This window comes from Boleophthalmus pectinirostris, unplaced genomic scaffold, assembly GCF_026225935.1.
Source record: "Boleophthalmus pectinirostris isolate CB_2022bp ecotype Guang Dong unplaced genomic scaffold, ASM2622593v1 HiC_scaffold_16, whole genome shotgun sequence".
Classification (NCBI taxonomy): Eukaryota; Metazoa; Chordata; class Actinopteri; order Gobiiformes; family Gobiidae; genus Boleophthalmus; species Boleophthalmus pectinirostris.
Window position 1 is genome coordinate 27,351,786 of NW_026571095.1, and position 23,517 is coordinate 27,375,302.

A 23,517-nucleotide genomic window follows, 5' to 3' on the forward strand; every position below is an offset into this window, starting at 1 on the left:
AACATTTAGCCCCAACTCCAGTCACGGCCTCGTCTCCGATTGCACCGACCCCAAGCTGCTCGCGCGCTCAAGACTCAAGAGTCATTTGTGCTTTGAAAATAAAACGGTCTCTATTTTTCTCAATAAGCCACAGAAACTAATTCAACTGTAAAATTATGACAGTGTGATGGAGCAAAAAGGAAACATTGTGTGCTAATGCATGCTTTTTCAATGTAAATTCAGTGTAAAATGTGTAGTTCCTAGATGCAATTGTCTTACGCTACTGCATTACTCTCTGTGGCTAATACCATCACTTTTTACATTGACATAACTGGCAAAGTATGCAAAAATATCACAAGATCGAACATTTGTACTCACACTCAAACAGAAATTGGAATATGCACTTGCGAAATAAGCAAATCGTAAAAAATAAATATAGCCTAACCTCCTTCTGCGTAAAAAAAGGCCAACCCTGGAGTTTAGATCTGCACGTGTTCTGAAATGTCATTCTTGTATTTCCTGCTTCGTATTTCAGTTTTTTTTACTTTCCAGTTTTCCTGGACAAGTTTAAAAGGTGAACTCTGAATAGAATAGTCAAAAAAATCGCAACTCATAATTCAGCTCTAGACAACAGCATGTAAATCTGTAAAGGAATAAAAGGCGTCTGCCACGGGTCTGAGAGTCTAGACACTGAGAATAACTTGTTCCCATCTCGAATCAAAACCACTATGGCCACGTTTACATGTTTTTTAATTCTGAATTAATTGCTCTGAATTAAATAGTTCTGAATGAAAATATTCTCCTTCGAGGTTACATGGAAATAAGAATTCTGATTTGAGGTTTACATGGAAAACACCTTAAATTGCCTTTATTTACTTTCGCTCAATGTCTGGGGGTGGGGAAGGGTTCTGACTGGACAGGGACACGAACATATTTACGTCGACCGGAAGAAAACACACTTCAGCTGCTACCTCCTTTTTTGTCATCTCGGTTTGTCGTTACGAAACATCAGTGGCTCCGATGATAATGAAGCAGCAGCTTAAGAATTCTCTCATCACACTTTACGGTTTTTTGACTGTCAGCTGAGGAGGAGAAGGGAAGAGTGTCAGAGAAGGAAGGAAGAAGACAAACTGAGTCAACTGCTGCTCTACCTCAGCCCACTCCCACTCGCCAAAGAGCCGTGAGGGAAAGTCCGAAGCGAGGACTGGTGGAGCCACTGTGGTATAGGATTTTGACCCCGAGGTGAGGTGACCCCGGGGTCAACATACCATATAGTATTTTGACCCCGAGGTCAGAATCCTATTATGGTATGTTGACCCCCTATAGAATATTGACCCCCCTATGAAAATCTATATTTTATTAATAAAGAACTTGAATTCTATAAAAAAAACTTTGAATATTAATACTCTATCTGCTAATTAAACATGTTGACATATTGAAAAGTGTTTTTTGAAGAACTCAGATGCATTTTTTATGTCGATTATAACTTCTGAATGTTAAAAATTACTTAGTTGTTTAAACACATATTTTACTGAAAATAAGATTAGCAGTTATTAATTACTTAGGTAATCAAAGTGATGTATAATGATTTGGAATGTTGTTAAAATAAACAGGGCTGATCAACAGAGTAGTTAAATAGGGGATACCTATGACTATAGTAATCTGACTGCCCAATATGTTTATTATAGTTACGATGATGTAAAGTAAGAAGTAATGTTGAATATTAACAATGATCTATTATATATTAAAAAAAAAAAAAAAAAAGGTAAAAATCCTATGACTATAGTAATCTGACCCCCCAATATGTTTTTTATAACACAACATTCCTAAATTCAAGGTTGTTATTTTACAAACCATTGCCTAAATTGACATTATGATCAAGGATTATCTGAACATAGCAAACTAAAAACCATAACAATGTAAAATACAATATAAAAAGTGACAAGATTGCTATGTATATGCAATTTTAACAATATGTTACATTTACACAAAATACCAAGTCATTATCCATTAAAACATTCCTTAAAATACTTTAAAAGAGAGTGAATATGTAGCAATATATAATAAAAGCAAATTCCATGAGAAATAATGATCAGATAAGTAACTACTAAAGAAAAAAGTAAGGGGAGTCAAAATCCTATGGGGGGGTCACTTTACTATAGTGTTATGTTGACGCCAGGTTCAGTATCTCACACCGGCTTTTTTGTCATTTCGGTTCATCTCAAACATGATAAAAACTTTTTCGCGGTCGCTCTGATGATAATGATGCAGCAGCTCGAGAATTCTCTTATCACGCTTTACGTCTGTCGGCTGAGGAGGAGGAAGGGAACCTCAGCTCAATCCCGCTCGCAAATCCAAAGAGCAGAGGATAAAAGTCGGAAGCGAGGACTAGTGGAGCCAGAATGCATCAGAAGGGCGACCCGACGAGCAAATGAAGAACCAGAATTATTTTTAAGAAGAACACACGTTTACATGATCGAGAAATAAATAAATTCGGCTTTAAAATCAGAATGAACCACCCACTTACTTCAGAATTAAGTATAATAATTAAGTATAATAATTTAGAGTTAAATTATTTTTATTTGGAATTAAATCTCTGATGTAAACGTGGCAAATGAGTATCCCCGTCTATACACCAAAGCCAATACCCATTCCCATTTCCTTCTTCTCAATAGATCGTGTGCATTACATTAGATTACATAACGTACTATTCTAAAGGCCTGGCTCTGTTGAATGGTACTACAGCAGCAGCAGCAGCAGCAGGAGCAGCAGCAGAGGGTGATGGTAAACAGCTGGTCACATGATCAGAGCGAGGGGGCGGGGGGGTGATCATGTGACCGCAGTAGTGGGGGCTGGTCATGTGACGCGGGTCTAAACGATGGGGGAGGACTGGCTCTGGCTTGGAGAGAGACTGCATAATGAGCGGGAGCAGGACAAAGCCAGCCTGCGCAGATTAGACAGGGAGGGGGAGAGAAAGAAGGGGGGAGAGAGAGAGAGAGAAAGAGAGAAGGGGGAAGGAGGACAACAATAAGAACATTTCATTTCAGCCGAGGCTCAACCGCCACGGAGAAAAGATGTACTGGCGATTTCACTGACGAATATTGTGAAGGAGGTGGAAGATCATTTTTAAATCCACATTCAGCTGACAGAGAAAATCACAACTGAAAAATTAAATGTTTAACGCAAAATAAACGCACGAGAGGAGAACCTCGAAGACGCTTTTAATAATGGTTATGTGGAGTATAAACCGACTGTAACACAAGCCACATCTAGAGAGGGTTTACCAAAGTCAGCACCAAGATCAAATCATTTGGCCTATGGACGTAGAGAGAAACAAACAGACAGACAGAGAGAGACAGAGGGAGTAATAGGGACAGAGAGAGTGTGAGTAGCAAAGACAGAGAAAGAGAGACAGACAGACAGAGAGAGTAACAGGGACAGAGAGAGACAGAGAGACTAAGAAATAGAGCGTGAAAGAGAGAGAGAGTAACAGAGACAAAGAGAGACAGACGGAGCAACAAAGAGAAACAGAGACAGCAATAGAGAGATACAGAGAGAGTAACAGGGACAGAGAGAGAGTAACAGACAGAGAGTAACAGAGACAGAGAGAGACAGAGATAGAAACAGAGAGAGAGAGAGAGTATCAGAGAGACAGACAGAGAGAAAGACAGTAACAGAGACACAAAGACAGAAACAGAGATGGAGAGAGAGTAACAGAGACAGAGAAAGAGGGAGAGTAACAAGGACAGAGAGAGAGAGTAACAGAGACAGAAGGAGAGAAAGAGGGAAAGAGAGCGAGAGTAACAGACAGACAGAGAGTAACAGAGACAGAGAGAGTAACAGAGACAGAAGGAAAGAAAGAGGGACAGAGAGAGAGAAACAGAGAGAGTAACAGAGACAGAGAGAGTAACAAAGAGCGAGACAGCCAGACAGAGCGAGTAATAGGGACAGAGACAGAGAGAGAGAGTAACAGACAGAGCATAAAAAAGTGAGTAACAGAGACAAAGAGAAACAGACAGCAACAGAGAGAAAAAGATACAGTAACAAGAACAGAGAGAGAATAACAGACAAAGTAACAGCCAGAGAGAAAGACAGAGACAGAGAGAGTAACAAAGACAGAGAGAGTGATTAACAAAGACAGAGAGAGAGATTAACAAAGACAGAGAGAGAGATTAACAAAGACAGAGAGAGAGATTAACAAAAACAGAGAGAGAGATTAACAAAGACAGAGAGAGTAACAGAGACAGAGAGAGTAACAGACAGAGAGAAAGAGAGAAACAGGGACAGAGACAGAGAGAGTAACAGGGACAGAGACAGAGAGAGTAACAGAGACAGAGAGCGTGAAAGAGACAGAGAATAAAAGAGACAGGCAGAGAGAGAGAGATAGAAAGAGAGGTACAGACAGATAGAGATACAGACACAGATAAACAGAGTATGACGCGAGAGAGAGACAGACAGACGGGGATGCCTCGAGCCTCTCCTCACCTCCTGACCTCTGACCCCCACAGGCAAAAAAACATTTAAAATGAGAGGGAGAGAAAGAGAGAGATAAAGAAAGACAGACAGAGAGAGAGCAAGAGTGACGTTTTCAGGGATGTCATGGCCAAGACGAGCTGCAGCAGACAAAAGGCTTCACACAGGCCGTTCAGTGCGATGGGGGAACTGTTACTGAGCGGATACAAGAAACACACACGTAACATTAAAAGTGCTGAGGTTTGACTGCTTCAATTAAAACACTAAAGGGCAAAACAAACACATTTGCTCACGATGACGAGTAGAATCAGTCTGGCTGCACAAAGATAAACCCGATCGTTTCCAGTAAACTCCAAACACTCCACAGTCCACACGCTCAGGGCTGGAAGTTACTCACAATTGATTCTGGTTTAGTGCAAGTTTGTATAGTTTACCGGATGAGACTTAACATAATTGCTTTCGTTAAATGGCTAATTGCTTTGCTTTTTTGTGACAGGGATTAGTTTACAGCAATAATATCGGTGTTATAAAAGCACATCTATGACAGAGTAGCTGTTAGGAGCACTTCATGCAATCTGTTTAACATCTCTGCAGACTTTTATTAGAGAAACTACAGCCCACACACCTCTGTCCTCTGCAGGGACACAGTGCGGAGTTGGTTTAGAGCAGTTCATCAGTGTGTTTGTGCTTTTAAAGTGCGCAACATAAAGCAGTTTGCATTTCGGACTGAGAAAAGCATTTTTAGGACTACAAACTACAGAGCACCATGAGTGTCTTTTCCTGGAAACCCAAACGTGAGTGACATACAGCCTCAGACAATCCGTGTATCATTCATTCATTGTTTTTTCAATATAAAACCAAAAATAAGAAAAAAAAAAAAAAAAAACTATTTTCTTCATTATTTGTCTCCAAAACCAAACTGAAAAAAGTTTTCGATTTTGTGTTTAAATGAAAAATGGAAAAAACTGATAACGTTTTTTGTGCCACATACAGATTGAACCAGAACTAAACCAGGACTAAACTAGGACTAAACCAGGTCCAGGACCAGACCAGAACTAGACCGGGACTTAGACCAGGACCAGGACTGAGACCGGGACTGGGACTGGAACTGAGACCAGGCTCAGGCCATGATTGAGACCAGACCAGGACTGAAAACAGTTCAGTCCTGGTTCAGTCCTGGTTCAGGCCTGGTTCAGGCCTGGTTCAGGCCTGGTTCAGGCCATATGTGGTGCAAAAGTCCAGCATCCGTCACGAAAATCCGTTTTCCGTTTTTTCCATTATTCATTTAAACACAAAATCGAAAAAAAAAAAACGGATAATGATTCATTTTTCAGTTTTCGATTTTGGAGACAAATAATGAAGAAGTAGTTGTTTTTTCGTCTTATTTTTGGTTTTATTTTGCAAAAAGAATGAATGAATGATACACGGATTTCAGTCAAACTCTGAACAGAGAAAGATTTGCATTGGTCATTGGTCTGTGGACTTGTGTGAACAGTGCAGAGGTCAGAGTCTGAGGACAGGGCGGCAGCAGCAGCAGAAGCAGCAGAAGCAGCAGAGGTCTGTGCAGAGCAGAGGGAGGAGGCGGGACTCAGAGCAAGAGACACGGGGAAAAGAAACAGGCAGAGTGGGCAGCTTCAGCTAAACTTCACATTCCGATTATTGGCACATCTGCACTGATTCAGAATCCTTTTAATCGAATCCACGATGCATCTAAAACAAAAAAATATATATTCTTTTTCCCGCCCCTAACAGTCCAGTCAACAATTATTCAATAAATGAGTCAAGAATGAATTAGCTGCGATCGATAAATGAACCTGTTTCAGCGCGATGGCAGGTGGAACACAGCACGCTGAACTGTTTTACGGTTATGCAAAACAGAGAGGTTTCCAAAAAAATAAACAAATAAAACAAGACTTGCACACACATTATGTAGTTAGTCAAGGGTTAACTTCTCTGGCATGACCTAAAACACGCCCAACTAACTAGCTCTGCAGAGAGGGAGAGAGAAAGAGAGAGACAGAGAAGGAAGGGAGGGAAAGAGGCAGGAGACAGAAAGCGAGAGAGAGAGAGAGAGACAGGAGGGGAGGGGTAACACGTCTTAAGCAAGCAGATGGATAGAAAGACAAGAAAAGGAGAGAGAAGCAGAGAGAAAGACAGAGGGAGGAGGAGGGAGAAAGAGAGAGAAAGAGGAGAGAAAGAGGAGAGAGAAAGACAGGAGGAGGAGGAGGAGGGGAGAGAGCGAGTCTTAAGCAGGCAGCTGAATGTAGGTTAATGTCGGGATAGCCCAGAACAATGGAGCCTTTGGTTGGGCTGGTTGTGTTAAAGCTCAGGGGGGAGGATTAGGGCAAAGGTCGGGGTCGAGGCGTGGGGCTGCGGGTCACATGACCTGAGCACCAGTCCACATGCACAGGACTACAGTATAGGAGATTTAGAAACACATGCCCAGTGACTAGGAGTCGTATGTGCTGTAACAGGTGGAGTTACTAAAGGTTTTTTTTATGATAATGTCAATTGTATTGCATAAGAAAGTTCCCCTTCTCTTAACAAGCAGCAAAACTGAAGCACTGTCTCAAAACTATTTCATAAAGTATACAAAAAATACTCTTGCAGCCCATGATATCGATACTGCAACACGATGATCATGGCATATTTCTATTTCTATATTTAAGCTCGCTCCTTCTCTGAAATACACACACATCCTAAAACCCGTGACACATGCAGGAACTTCGTCGTAATATATTTTATGGCATTTTTTGCTTAGAATTGAGAAGTTAAAAGTTTGCAGTGAGAGTATGACTTGCAGAAATGTCCCGCGAGGTGACCAGAGGCCATTCGCTCAAACCGTGACTTGGGAAAAATGTGATCACGCAAATTTGGATTGGCAGAAAAATTGTAGTTAGAAATTATCTCAGAGTTTTGATGGTCTAACTAGGTACATTTACATACACCTTTTGCTGTTCTTTCCATCCTCCTTATGCACAGAAAAGGCTTCAGACGCTCACCTCTTCTACAAGATTCTGCACTGTCATGTTCGGCTCTGTTCTTTTCCATTGGGAGGAGAAATTGCGGTCAGCGTTTAGATCCTTAAGATGCAGCAGCTAACACAAAGATGCACAAGATCCAAGGGGAAAGCAGATGAGTTTAATGACACAAAGATTCTGAAGTGACACAATGTCATCGCAGTCATATTTCTTTACTAGCTAGCAAATGAATTTAATTAAATCTGAATTGCACAGCTGAAAAACAAAACAAAAAAAACCCCTGTGTCATGTTCATCTCTTGAGAAAACTTCTGAGTCTCTCTTTGAAAACAATTGACTATTCTATCCCCGCACCTCTAATTATTCTCCCCGACAATCCTGAAAAGGCCAGTGTGGGAAAGCAAGACATCCACGCCAAAACAAACGTGTTAGAATGGTGTACTGTGTCTTAAACATGGCCCTGCCTTCACCTGTCAGTCTTTATAAGATCACATGGACGACAACCACAGCTGTGAAACTTTAGACAGCAGAACAGGCAGACAAACTATTGAGAGAGAACTCTGTGGATAAAGTAGAGGTCGGACAAGAAACAAATCCCCAAAGGGAGAGAAATGACACAAGAAAACACCAAAACCAACTTGACTTCACAATCACTGAACGGATAAGATTTGGTTTACAGAACTACTGCTTGAATCAAACATTTCCATACAATAATATTCTTTTCATGAATGAGTTCAGCGAATGCATTGTGCTCACGGCAGATGAATGGTTATTGTACTATTCACCAATGAATGACCTACATCTGTGCACTGTAGGACTGTCAAAAGCAAACAAAATCAATACTACAACTGGTATGGATACTACAAAAAGTCAAATGAACCTTTCCTGAATAGTTTTAGAATGATCTTGAGCTGTTTCAGAACAAGTATAAGAGCACAGAGACTAGAACCAGACCACTGTGGAACCTACTGGACCTTTGAGGGATTATTATAAAGTAAGACCAGTGTTGGGGAGTAACAAATTACATGTACCGGAGTTACGTAATTAGAGTACAAATTATGAGTAACTGTATTCAGTTACAGTTACTGTTTCAGTGAGTGGTAATTTGATTACAGTTACTTTGTTAAAATAAATGGATTACACGGAGGTATTTTCCTGTTTTCACATTTTGGGCTATATCCCCTTCCCCCCCCCCACCCGGTAATTCCACTCATTCCCGGAAACTAAACCAGGTCTAAACTAGATCTAAACCAGGTCTAAACCAGGTCTAAAACCAGGATTAAAACCAGGATTAAAACCAGGACTAAAACCAGGACTAAAACCAGGACTAAAACCAGGACTACAGCAGGACTAAAGGCAGGTCCAAACTAGATCTAAATCAGGTCTAAAACCAGTACTAAACCAGGACTAAAACCAGAACTAAAACCAGGTCTAAACCAGGTCTAAAACCAGGTCTAAAACCAGGACTAAAACCAGGACTAAAACCAGGACTAAAACAGGACTAAACCATGCATGGACCATGTCTCCTCATTTTCTATCAATAATATTTTTAATACGGTTAAGTAAAGTCTGGGCTTTTCATTTTCTTTTAGCAGACAAAACATCTTAAGTTACGATATCCTGGTCTTTGCTTCTCTACAGCAAATCAAGTAATCCAAAGTATTCAGATTACGTTACTCACTTTAAGTAATTTAATGGATTACGTTACAAACTACATTTTGGAGTATGTAATATGTAATCTGTAGGGGAATACATTTTAAAAGTAACCTTCCCAACACTGAGTAAGACTGTGATACCAGAATATTGAGTATCAAGTCTATTCTTTAGTGGAAATCAAGTTTGAGATTTTTGCTTAGTGATGACATGTTGGTGGCACTGGTATTTTACAAATACCAAAGAGACCACAAAATTGTTCCATCTAAACCGAAATCCATTTACAAGATTGAAATAATAAAAATAGACCAATATCAACAACTGCTACTTCAGGACAAAACTATTTTTAAATGCTTTTGAAAACCGTCACTCAAAAATGTGCAACAGGCCATGCAAGAATGCGGCGACTAGAAACTCTTGACAAGCATTGTGATTGCGATTAGATTTGCAATTTCTGGTTTAATAATAGGATCACATTTCTGAACGTGTTTACAATGTACAGAGCTAAACGACGGGGTTATCAGTTTTTGTGCAGAATAAGGGATTATATTACTATGTGCAAGGAAATCGCGGTACTTTCCAATTGTGTCAAAATTCAAATTGCGATTCTGATTCGAGAACGATTAACTGTGCGAGAAAATAATTACTGTACTATTTTCTCAGTCGCTCGTAAAGACGTACTGGTTCTGAACCTTCCTCAGTGTAAACAGAAACATGTCCTGACACGCTCCGAACTGGTACAGAAATTATAACTTCGAATCCACTGCACACGATCTAACCCATTAAGACGAGTATATCTCAAAGTACATACAGTTCTAATCTTTCATTTTCATTTTCAGTGCAAAGGAAATACTAAATAATTGCACAATATTTATTTTTACGACTTGGGGAGATCACTAATCTTAAGTAAACAAGATAAAAGCACTTTCGTTTGAGTTAGTGAATCAAAATAACCCAACGCAAAGGAAAGAAGAGCATAAATTATAGGCCATTTCTGACAGGATTCATTTCAAAACAGACGAGTCATTCATAAAAACACTGTAGATGTTTCACACCAGATAAATCCATGATGTGAAAGCAGCGCTGGTTCTGAGAATACATGAGGCATAGGGATGATAAATAAACAGGACATGAGCATTTTCTTTGGCACTGGCAGAGACAAGAATGTAGGAGAAAGCTTAAAGTTCCAAAGAAAACAAAATCTATCAATACACAAGGTAGAGCTGTGCCAAAATATCGCTATATTGGTACATTTCCGAATTCTGTTCATATTGTTGGACGCTGTTCCATGAGATGAGACATGAGATCGGGTATAAAGACGTGGACTAAGTGAGTGTAACTTCGCCCACAGCGTACAGTCAAATGAAGCTCATCGAAACGGTCAGTTATGGGGTGAATTTGGAGCAGAGTTCCATATTAGGAATAGAAATTTATTTATGGACAAAACAGCGAAATAAAAATACCAAGATCATGTAGGGCGGGTTAATAAGGACATTTTAAGACCAAAATGATGAAGCTCACAGCAGCAGATACAGAAAGGAGAGATGATATTTCAATGTAAAGTCAAATGGAGTCGATGGAACCGGAAATGCACCCAAATGTTCACTTTCTATTTGAAACACTGTGGCTAGCGGGTTAGCTTTGTTCATACATGGATCACAAGATTATATTTTGACACAAATTACATAAATTGTTCAGTTCAGTTCACAATTTTGGTCTCACTGTTACCGATTTACTTCATTTTTAAAGTACCCTATTTGTCAGATTATCAGACGCACTGGATTATAAAGTGCAATATCAATAATGTTGAATTCTCTCGTCTATTTTCATATATAAAAGGTGCACTAGATTATATGGCGCATTAAGAGAAACAAACAGACGGCACTTGAGACTGATCCCTTAGCCGAGGCATCCATGATCCATTGGCAGATCGTGGAGTAATTCGCCCAGCGTTGCCTCCCTGTCTTGGTGAATGGTTATTATGAATGTGAATGTGGGTGGATAATTTAAGTTTGTCTTTTTATTTCCTATGAGGACGACTCAAATATACATTGAGTAATAATGTGTTTAATGCAGCTTTGCGCACATTTTTTTTTAACGTCTTACAGAAATGAAACTTAAAGCCACATGGCAAATTTTTATAAACTATAAGCTCTGAAAAAAAACAGCTGCTCCTTGTGCGCTTGGACTAAAGGACACTACTCCACGAGGCTTCTGACTACGGTAGCCGTAATGCTCCGACAATTCATCAAGCGGTGCAGCTTCGTAGCTTACAAAAGTCATACTAAAACATTCTGACAGATTTTTGAGTGCTGTGTGCCACATAAAATCAGTTCAAGGTCAGTAAGCACAAAAAGAATTAATACGTAAGGCACACTGTCAATTTTTTGGAAAATTAAGGGATTTTAAGTGCGCCTTTGTGTCTGAAAAATATGGTAAGTCATTGTAGAACTGCCTTTTAGAACTACGGCTCCTCAAGAAAACGGAACTCGCAGCACTTAACTCAAATGTAAACACATGGCAAAAAATCTCACGAGATCATGTTCCTCTGCAGCACTCAAGGTAATTTTGTTTTGCGAGATCTCGTGCCATAAGATCTTGTCCAGTCCCCGTCATTTAGGAAAGGAATAGTTAAAAAGGACCATATTATACGCTGTTTTTTGATCTATGTTGTCTAGTTTCCTCATCAAAAACAGACCTGAAGTTGTGTTTTGTTTCATTCGCACATGTTTAACTCACAAATCCTGCAGATTTTAGCCGACTTCTTCCACAATGTGATGTCATGTGGTAATACAGAAAGTGCTCCACTGTGTTTTTAAACCCCACACACCTTCACTAGAATCATTTGGATAATTTCAGCCCTGGATTTGCCAATCTCTATTGAACAAACGATAAAAGGTGTTAACATGTAAACTACCAGTACGTGGCATCACAATGAACAGAGCATTTTGAGCTTTGGAGATCTAGACAGACAAATAATAAAGGATTACTCAAACATGTGTGAGTAAAACAAAACACCCCGGGCCTGTTTTTGATGAGACAACTACATTATAACACGTCTTAAAGCTCACAAGAGTCAATTTTGTGTAATATTGAAGCTTTAATACAATAAATGTGACTGTTTTGGCAATTAAAATAGGTGCATTTCATTGTAGGTCTGCACAAGTTTAACAAAGACTATGAATTTCCCGATCATTATTTATCCAACTCAAAAAACTGAAGTAATATTTTAATCAAATTTGAACATGTACAGGCCCTGAATATTTGCACATTTGAAAAGCACATGGGATTTATTGAGACAACACTGGCGTCGGTTACAGCGTTACTGCCACACACACACGCACACATGCACACGCACGCACTGCTGCTGGCACACACTCACATGTTGTGTAATAAACATCAGGCTCCGCCCCCTCTGTCCTGTCTGCAGCTCAGATATTCCTCTGAAGAGAGACCAGCAAAAAACCCGGGAGTAAACAAGAGCTAAAACAACTTAAGAAGCAAGAACAAAACACCAGGTCTAGAAAGATCCGAACCAGAGCTGAATTAAAACATAGAAAAGACAATAATACTAATCAGAATTCAGAAATCAGGAGTGAAAAGGTACAGAACCAACCTTGATATGTTTTCAAGTCATGTAATCAAAACATAGGAGGGTCTTAGGGCTTGTTTTCGTAATGGTCACATTTTTAACACAGCGTTTTTCCACCTTCGAAAACCTTTTACATCAAAGAACCACTCACCCACACACACAAAAACACTCACACACCAATGTAGACAAACACTGGGGGCGAGCTGGGTTAAGTGTCTTGCCCAAGGACACAACGTCAGCATTTATTTGTAGGAGCTGGAGTTAGGTGGATCTGACTGCTCTCAAATGATGTTTAATGTAGAAAGCTGGATTCGAACCGCCAACCTCCGAATCAGTGGACAAACACTGAGGCACAAACTGAGCTGCTGTAGTTTGATGATACTCTGTCTTAGGATGCAGCCAAAACAAAACCTGTGTGATACTTTAGTGCAGGGTTAGCAGTGAGGCCTGTGAAATATCGTATCGTTTAATGTGATGATACAGTGTTGATATCGTGGGCTGCTGTATCGATATATCACCAAGAGTATTTTTTGGTTTATTTTAGTATATTATTTTGTTACAGCGCCACAGTTTTGTTGCTTGTTTAGAGGAAGGAAACTCGTTTATCCAAAATATTTGACATATTCACTGTTATAATGATTAAAATGTTTGTGTTTCTTTTGAGCTTTGCACAAGAAGTGGTTTAACAAAGACTTTAGCCTTTATTTTTTATGGAACCGTATCAAATCGAAAGTGCACTGTAACGCGATATATATAACGTAGGGCTGGGTATCATTAAGAAGTTGCCGATACGATACATACCTCGACACATAGGCCACAATACAATACATATCTTGATACAGTGCACTTTTGATTCAATACCATATATTTGATCAAAATCAATTTGATACTGTTCAATAAAAACTAGATCATGGCTTTGTTAAACCAGTTCTTGTGCAAAGTTAATATGAAACACGCCCATTTTAATCATCAAAGCAGTGAAAATGTCAAATTTGTTGCATACATGAGTGTCCGTCCTCTAAACAAGCAACAAAACTGTAGCGCTGTAACTAAATAATTTAACAAAATATACCAAAAATTACTCTTGACGATATATCGATACTGTATCATCACATTAAACTATACTTCGATATTTTTGCACACCCCAAATGTAACGTATCATGGCCTGTGTATAGAGGTATGCATCATATTGTGGCCTATGTATCGAGGTGTGTATCATTTCGTGGCCTATGTATCGAGGTGTGCATCATTTTGTGGCCTATGTATCGAGGTATGTATCGTACCGTGGCCTATGTATCGAGGTGTGTATCGTACCGTGGCCTATGTATCGAGGTGGGTATCGTACCGTGGCCTATGTATCGAGGTGGGTATCGTACCGTGGCCTATGTATCGAGGTGGGTATCGTACCGTGGCCTATGTATCGAGGTGTGTATCGTACCGTGGCCTATGTATCGAGGTGTGTATCGTACCGTGGCCTATGTATCGAGGTGTGTATCGTACCGTGGCCTATGTATCGAGGTGGGTATCGTACCGTGGCCTATGTATCGAGGTGGGTATCGTACCGTGGCCTATGTATCGAGGTGGGTATCATACCGTGGCCTATGTATCGAGGTGGGTATCATACCATGGCCTATGTATCGAGGTGTGTATCGTACCGTGGCCTATGTATCGAGGTGGGTATCGTACCGTGGCCTATGTATCGAGGTGTGTATCGTACCGTGGCCTATGTATCGAGGTATGTATCGCACTGTGGCCTGTGTATCATACTGTGGCCTATGTATCGAGGTGTGCATCATTTTGTGGCCTATGTATCGAAATATTTATCGTAGTATGTATAGTATCAGCAACTTCTTAACGATTCCCAGCCCTAACAGTCCGAGCACATGGCTAATTATGCACAATAAACAAAGTCTATATTTAGTCAATTTAACCAAAATCCAGCTCCGACTGTAAATGCAGCAGTAAAGAGAAAACACAAATGTCTTTCTTTTCTGTGTCATGATCAGCCAAGAGTCAGGGTTGAAGCTGCTCTGGTTGTTAGCACTAGCATCAGGCACACGGCGTAAACAGCTGCGCCACTCCACTCTGCGTTCGACTATAAATATTCTGTGTGATGTTTGATCAGTGAATATGACGAGCACTCGCTGATACAATATTTAACAAACAAAACACAACTCCAGGTATGTTTTTAATGAGGCAACAACGTTCGAACATGGCTTAAACCTCAACGTGAAGTCAATGCTCTGTGATATAGGAAATGTAAAAAGCTACAATATGTGCACTTAAATTAAAATAATAAATGTACGTGCGTTTAATGTATTAGTCAAACTGGGGCCAAATAAAAACAAAGACAAAACCAAGTCCAACCCAAGTCTAATAATAAGGAACTTAGGAAAATCACAACTGTAATTTTTTACTTTTACTTTTTTTACTTTCCAAAAACAACACACGCACGTAAAATGGAGAACTTTGTGTTGTTTCCATTTCTTTTTTGATTAATTATTGCGTCAGCCAGTATTGTGAGAGATATTTTTGTTGACATATTATGTAGCTGAAAACAAAGCCAAATGAAGTCCCAAATTACTACAACGAAGACGACAGGTACTTGTATTTTTGTATTTAATAAAATAAATACAAAACCAAGTCCAACCCAAGTCTAATGGACGGTCAACTGTACTTTTTTTTCTGTAATTTTTATCTCTTTTATTTTCCAAAAGCAGTATAAGCATGTAAAATGGAGAAGTTTGTGTTGTTTTGTTGTTGTGACAGATATTTTAGTTGACATATTATATTGTGTAGCCAAAAACAAACAAATGCCACACGAACTCCCAAAATAATACAACTAAGAAGACAGATATTTGTATTTTTGTTTTATAATAAAACAAAGACGAAATCAAGACTAACCCAAGTCTAATGGACGACTTAATAAGGAAAATCGCAACTGTAATTTTTTTTCCGTTTTACTTTCTAAAAACAGTACAAGCATGTAAAATGGAGAACTTTGTGTTGTTTCTATTTCTTTTTTAGTTGATTACTGCTTCGGCTAATATTGTGACAAATAATTTCGTGACATATTGTGTAGACAAAAACAAACAAATGCCAAACGAACTCCCAAATTACTACAATGAACACAACAGATATTTGTAATTTTGTATTTAATAAAACAAAGACAAAACCAAGTCCAACCAAAGTCTAATGGACGACTTAATAAAGAAAATCACAACCATAACTGTAATTTTTGTCTGTTTTACTTTCTAAAAACAGCAAACGCATTTAAAAATGGAGAACTGTGTGTTGTTTTTGTTTTTTTTAATTGATTATTGTGTCAGCCAATTTTCGTGACATATTGTGAAGCAGAAAACAAACAAATGTCAAACGAACTCGCAAATTACTGTAACGAAGACAACAGATATTTGCATTTTTTGATTTTTTCCTTTTTTATAAGGAATTTGTCATTTAATAATGATTAATCTATATATTATATTTTGGCATCCCTAGTTTTCTCCTGCTTTGGTATCTGTATATTTGATTATGTTAAAAATTTGTAGTTGCCCCAGAGGAAAAAGACAAAAAATCTTGCTTCACTTTAGAAAATACATGTTTTTACCTGGTCATTTAAGTCACATTAACTTGCCCATTTCATAAAGCCGTTGTCACACACTTGAAGAACATGGCGTGGTCATGGTGTCAAAATCTTCGAGTAATCCAAAAATCATACATTCCTACTGAGAACCATTTTAACACTAAAATTTAACACCTCAACATCGGTGCTTTTAAGATTACGTCTGATATTATATTGCCAGAGTGAATGGTATGGTTAGAATATTTACATTAGTAACCACATGGTCCACACGTGTTTAAGACAAATCCATGAGAAAATACGACGGTGGTTTTTGGGGGTTCCCCTGAAAAGACGTGAAACGGCTGTGATCATAAAAAGAGAAAAGAGGAACAAGATCAGGCTGCTCTGTGGGAGGGAAAGGGCAACATTTTACTACTTTACCATGACACATGTTTCTGCGCTGTGACAGGCAACAGCCCACAGTCCGGGGCTCCATTTGGACCAACGTTTTGCAATTACGATTTCATGTGCGACTTATGTTTTAATAGTTGGAATCTGATTTAACTGCACCTTGTAAACACGCTGCATTAACGTTTGTGATATGAACTGAAACTCATACAAGACCCACATGTATTTCAGAACATGTATACACTTTTTTAAATCTGTGGTTTGCAAAGGACTTAAATAATTCAGATTTTCTAATTGTGGCCATTCAAATTTCGATTTAATAACGATTTATCTCAACACTGAAGGTTAAAGATGAACTGAAAACCGTACGGCACTGTTTACACTTTAAGAAATTTGATTGGTGATTTAAAATATCTTGGGAAATAATTTTTAAAACCCCAACTATGCCTTTCACGGTAATTCTATACACTTACGTTCATGCGATATAGGATTTTGTTGGCTTAATTTTGATCCCGTGTACCTGTTCTTTGCGCTGGTGAGGAACTATTTTTAGTATTGCATTTGAAGTCTGGGTATTAAGCACTTACAAATGCCTTTCAATTTGTTATTTATCCCAATGTCTTTATTACGTGGTTCATTTAGAAAAGAGCTTACGGACATTACCGAGCTTTAGAGTTGTCGAGTCATGAAACAGTCTCCAGTGTATTGTAAGATTTTCTGGAGTAAAAATGGTTTCTGCTGTTGGGTTTTCCGCAGCTTATGGGGCAGGTGCAGCCCAGCTTTGCCTCCGAGACTGTCCGTTATGTAGATACTTGCTTTTATAGCACTTATTAAACGCGTTGGATCTTTTGGATTTAAAGGAACATTAGTGGTGTTGTTTAATGAAGTCTTGAGGTGACAGAAATGTTAATATTGCTAATGTAGCTTCATTTACATTTGTTTTTTTGTTTAAAATTGCGACATTCACTTTATTTGAGACCACAATCTATGTCTGAGAGTATTTTGGATCTTATACGGTCTGAAATAAGTAGAATTATCAGCCTAATTTTGAAGCCAAGTTACTCAGACGCTGTGACGTGCTGCTTTAACTGCCAATTATTTCCTTATTTCCCTAAACTGTTAATTATTGTTTGCACTGATGGTTGAATTCTTGCCCTCTTGTCAGTGAGCAAGGCATTCATATCGATTTTTTTGCACTTTTTACTGTATCAGCCTTAAATCTCCAAGCCGATATTTTGTTTTGCCCTACCTGCTGCCTAAAAAGTACACACCAAAGCTTTATTTCTTTTATTTTAACACAAGAGATAACAGCACGAATTGTGACTACACAGCTCTGTTATAGGTTTTTGATAAAAAAAAACGGGATTTGGGTGAGTTTTTACTCAATTTAAATAGCAGATTTGTGGAAAATAATCTAAATCTACACTACATATCGGCTCAAAAAATATCGGCAGAGCAAACCAGCCATGAAAAAACCCATAATGGTCAAGGCCGACTCTATTCTCATCAGATTTTATTAGGTAAAAGATTACCAAACGACAATGAAAGGCATTTGTTATGATATTGCGAGCGTCGTTACAGCCACATTGACCGTAAGGAACCGAGGGAATACCAGGTCCTTATATAATCGTACCTTGCGCCCGGCGTCTTGGTCAATACTCTGGGCTCTAAGAGGCTTACCTTCTCCCTGTCAAGCCCGTGGAGCCCTGCTGTAGTTACTGTACAAGCTAACACAGGAGACTGGGGCTTATTTACAAAGTTATCGTAAAAATAACATATCAATAAACGAGCTTATACTTCTACAAATACAGCGAGTCCTTCAAATGCGTGGCCAGACTACGAGGTGAAAAATATAATGTACATTTTTTCACTTATCGACGCGATTAAGAAGCAAAACATACAATTATTCCTCAGGCGACGTTAAGATTCAGCTTGTTTTTAGTACGTGGCGCCACCATAACAAACACTGCAACATATTCACTACTAGAAAGCATAAAATAGGAGCCCATATAAAAGAGCAGAATTAGATAGTATTAGTATTCACTTTGTGTTATTCGATCAGTGTTAATGGATTTTGCCATTTCACTGCTCATCGTTATGAATAATATAGAACAAGAAGTAAATGAGATTATATTCGATTTGTATTAAACTAGCATTGTCAAAAGTATCGAAAAATCAAATACTAATCCGTACAAAAAATAGTAACAGGATAAAATTTGACCTTTTCCTGAATAGCTTCTTTTCAAGTTTTATAAGAGCTTGTGTAATGTTGAATATATTGTATAAAACCGCTTTTAAAATGATTATTATAAATTTAGGTATGCTTTAGTTTTAAGGAACACTTCTCTTTTTTGTTAATATGCAAACCCTGATATTTGTGGACGTTAAACTGAATTGGTGGCTTGGTATTTCACAAAAATTACCATTTCTATTTATCGTTCAATATATGAAAGCTTGGGGCTTATTTATCGTGTGTATTTTTTGTTTGCAATTATAGAGAGGATTTTTTAAAATGTAACGTAATATGGTTTGAGCGATATACAAGGTAGAATAAATAACTTCTATAGCCAATAAAAGGTTGCAGCTCAGGCTTTTTAACAACACTGTCCATTTACAAACCTGTTTTGCTGGTATTATCTTGCTTCAATATCATCGTTAATCGCAATATATCGTGCTTCAAAATGTGTTATCGTGACAGGCCTATTGGTTGTAGCGTTTTATTGCAAAAACTGGCAATAAATAAAGAAAAGGTACTTTCTAATATTGCGAAATAATCTTGCGAAATGAATTGGTTTGTGCGTTTTGGAATTAATGTTTTGAGATAAAGAAATATATATATATATTTATAAAAGCAAATCTGTGTCTTAAATATGTAGATTGTGTAAAATAAAGGTGATTAGTGCATTATTTGTGTTTGAGGTGGTGGTTTTTAGGTTCAAAGCGGCCGTTGCAGACAGCCATCTAAAACAGACAGCTTTTGTATCAGGCAACACACCCCCAAGATGTCACTGTGACTGGGAGAAGCACGCTGCTCGTTATTCAGCAGCAGCACACTGCCTTTTTGTGCCTAAAACACGGTTTGGCTCGGGGAAATTTCTAGAATACGTAAAAGCTTTAGATTATACAATAGATCTATGGAAAAAAATTGCGTTTAACAGGCAGCACCTCCCACCTAACGACATGTCGCCAGCGTTGCGAAGCTGAGCGCTAAAATGCTCAACTTGGGCATGGTAAGTAAACATAAGACAAATGGGGGCTTCGCTGTGTTGTTCTAGTATGCTTTTTAAGATCAGTGCGTTTTCGGATAACAGTGTTTCTCGTGTGCAAACCCAGTGCAAAAGCAGAGCCAGCGCTTACACGGTTATATTGAGTATTACGAAAGCAGAGCACAACCTGAGACAAAAGCCCACTGCAGCCTGCCTGCCCTCCCCAGCGCTTCACAGCTAACCTACGCTAGCTGCGGGGCTAACTGCGCTCTCCTAAGCTCCGACATTTTCCTCTTACTGCGTGCACTCTCACGGGCGTCCACTTCGTACGGGAACGTGTTTCTACAAATGCGCACAAAGTAAAGAAGGTGTGGAAAGCACGTGGCACAAGCCTATACCGAATCCACGCAAAACATTACATTCATTTCCCACGCAGTTTACGTCAAGTTAGCTTAACTCTACATTAGCCTACGTGCTACAGAACTTAGCCAGAGAGCTAACGTTGAACAGGGATTTTAGTGTTTCTGCGCGGAGCTAAACCAGCACCCAAACTAAGCACGGCTCTTACCTTCAAACGGGCCCTCTGCGTTTCATTCAGCTTGTGCGATACGTGTAGGTTGCGCAATGTATAGAATAAGTGCCTAAATAGTGGCGTTTACCGTAGCCCACGGCGGTGTGACGTTCAGTTTGAAAACATCAGCCGCTCGTCTCTGAGAAAAGCCCAGAGTTTTAGAACGGTAGATGTCGCATTGGCTAACGCTGTCTATTGGAACGAATGCGTCAACAAAGCCGCCATCTTGGTACGGTAGTAACGCTGCTTTGAATGAACATCAATCAGAGACAAGCATGGATCTACAATAACAACTTTTTATATTTTATTTTATTTTATTATAGTTCAGTGGGGACAAGGTGATATCAGTGTTTCCCACAGATCAAGTAGTATTGTGTGGTGCCCTTTCTTTCTCAAGTCCAAGATTAGTCCTGGTTTAGCTCTGGTTTAGACCTAGTTTAGTCTTGGTTCAGTCCTGGTTCAGCTCTGGTTTAGTCCCGGTTCAGCTCTGGTTCCACTCTGGTTTAGTCCTAGTTGAGTCCTGGTTTAGTCCTGGTTCAGTCCTGGTACAGCTCTGGTTTAGTCCTGGTTCAATCTTGGTTCAGCTCTGGTTTAATCCTGGTTCTGCTCTGGTTCAGTCCTGGTTCAGCTCTGATTCCACTCTGGTTTAGTTCTTGTTGAGTCCTGATTTAGTCCTGGTTCAGTTGTGGTTTAGTCCTGGTTCCATCCTGGTTCAGCTTTGGTTCAATCCTGGTTCTGCTCTGGTTCAGACCTGGTTCAGCTCTTGTTTAGACCTGATTTAGTCCTGATTCAGCTCTGTTTTAGTCCTGGTTTAGCTCCGGTTCAGCCCTGGTTCGGTCCTAGTTCAGCTCAGGTACAGTCCTGGTCCAGCTCTGGCTCAGTCTGGTTTCAGAACACAACATTTAATATCATAGGCCTACAAAATTAAACTTTACCTATGAAATGTTATTCCTTACATCTTCACTCACTGATACTGTAGAAAAACTTCACCTTGCAAGCCCATGGAACCCCTGTACCAAGATGGCGGCGGTATTAACGCATGCCAAGCTGCTGAACGCGACATCTACTATTCTATATTTCAGAGAAAACCCCAGCAAAACACGGAGCCGCGCTGTGATTGGCTGAGCGCGAACACGTGACCCCCCCAGCCCCACTGAGCGCGTCTGTCTGCGGGACGGGCTGTACTATGGCCGTACATGGGGACGTGCAGAACTGTTTTACCCACATTTTTCGTAACGTAGCATGTATGTACCAGTACAGATCCCGTTGTTGTTACGCTCGGCATCGTATTTCATCAGATGGTAAGGTCCATGACACCTGCTAGTGGACGTGAATGTTTAATTTAACCTGGAGAGAGCCGTAATGGGCGCTTGACGTCATCTTTTCCGCTGCTGTTGCGGTCAGTGGGAAGTTTCTAGAAGATCATAGTTATGGCTCACGGAGGATTTGGCTGGTGCTATCTTTTTGTGAGCTCGTCTGTGCAATTTCCTACACTTTTGACAGCCTATGCACGCAGTTAATTCCTCCTGGTCCCCGCCGGTTCGTTTTGGTTCGGTTGCGCAGTGGCATTTGCATCATACTGCGGCGTGTGCGCATGCGCCCTGGTGCATAATAAATGTTGCGGAGCAGGGCTTGTAAATTCACGAGGCAGCGGGGTGGGGGAGGGTCAGTCTCGCCATCGCATCGGGGTGGGCTGCAATTGACAGGAGCGCTGGAAGGACGTTTTTATTAGGCTATATCTCCTTAATTTGCATATGCATAACGCTGGACTCACGATACAAGGTTGTTTTTAGATTTTTCTGTATCCAAACTGCTTGATGTGCACTTCTCTGTACTGTATTTGTCTGTGTGGAGTGAAATTGAAACACAATTAAAGCATTAAGATTTGCGCCTCTTTCACGTTGCCTTTACATTGATGCTTGTTGCCATGGAAACGGGAGTCAGATCCAGATATTTTGTCATCATAACAAAAGGGAAGATCTGTTTAAATCACAAAATAGGCCTTTGGGGGAAAAAAAAAACAAATTGTATTACAAATTTCTAACAAATATTGTGATTTGTGTGGGTTTAAACATGTCTAGGGGCATTAATATTTAAGAGAAGAGTGAAAATTGAACTGATAAATTAATCACAATAATAATCACATGTTTGTAAAGGTCCAAAAAAACAATTTGTAATCATGGTTATTTCATAAATACACCAACTCAAACTGTGATTTTGATTCAGTTGTGATGCAATTGTGTAGCCAAAAAAAGGGAAGTAATAAAATGTAAACATAAAAATATTAAATGTCAGGTGTGGTTCGTGTACCATTCATTCTTTTGAATTTCAATTAAGAACGAGAAACGATAAAATGGGAAAACAGTTTCATTTAATTTTTTCGTATTAGTGTCAAACAAAAAAACTGATTTTTGACCTCAATTTAAAATATTTAATTTAAAGTTTAGTCATCGTGTCTATTTCAGTTTTGATATTTTCAGTTTTACAATTTTATTTTCTCTCTTATTTAAGTTTTGCTGCTAGAAGGACTTACCTAAAAAATCGTTGCAATTTTGTGGACAAACATTTCACTTTTTACTTTGGCGTCTTAGAAAGAAATTGTTGAACTCCATGAAGAGAAACAGGAAGAAGGAATATCAAAATTAAAATAGGCGCTGAAACTGGTTTTTGATAGGTATAATTTGAAGTAAACTTTAAATGAAATATTGTAAATGGAGGTCAGAATCTGTTTCTTTTGTTTCACACTAAAACGAAAAAATAAAATAAACTGTTTTCCCATTTTATCGTTTTTTGTTCTTAATTGAAATTCAAAACAACGAATTTTACACGAACCAGGGACCATGTATGAAGCAGTCATTCATTTTCACTCATTTTTGAAACCTTTGTAATATTTTGCCTATAATTTTAGTAACTACCCATTTCTAGATCTGGTCTCTAGAATGGTTTATAAGCAAATTTAAATTTCCCATTGTACTATTGAGCTACAGAATGTATTCCCTACTCTAGTACACATTCATTAACAACGTTTTAAAGTCTAGTGATTAATATTTCAGTTGTTTCCATTGGTTCCAAAATTATTAATTCGTAGGATAA

General features: G+C 39.0%; 2 protein-coding genes across 4 annotated transcripts in view; one reads left to right on the forward strand and one right to left on the reverse strand.

Moving 5' to 3' along the window:
• Window positions 1-20,579, reverse strand: part of ankrd12 (ankyrin repeat domain 12) — a 69,177-nt gene extending 48,598 nt beyond the window's left edge. For 2 of the 3 annotated variants that reach the window (XM_020941001.2, XM_020940999.2), the window contains exon 1: window positions 20,422-20,579. The gene's annotated coding sequence lies outside the window, so the exon portion shown is untranslated. Of the gene's footprint in view, window positions 1-16,284; window positions 16,535-20,421 lie in introns of those variants that run through there. The other variant, XM_055151907.1, reaches the window with a different exon arrangement.
• Window positions 20,580-21,622: 1,043 nt separating this feature from the next.
• Window positions 21,623-23,517, forward strand: part of acss2l (acyl-CoA synthetase short chain family member 2 like) — a 44,163-nt gene continuing 42,268 nt past the window's right edge. Inside the window, exon 1 of the mRNA XM_020941002.2 lies at window positions 21,623-21,725. The gene's annotated coding sequence lies outside the window, so the exon portion shown is untranslated. The remainder of the gene's footprint in view (window positions 21,726-23,517) is intronic.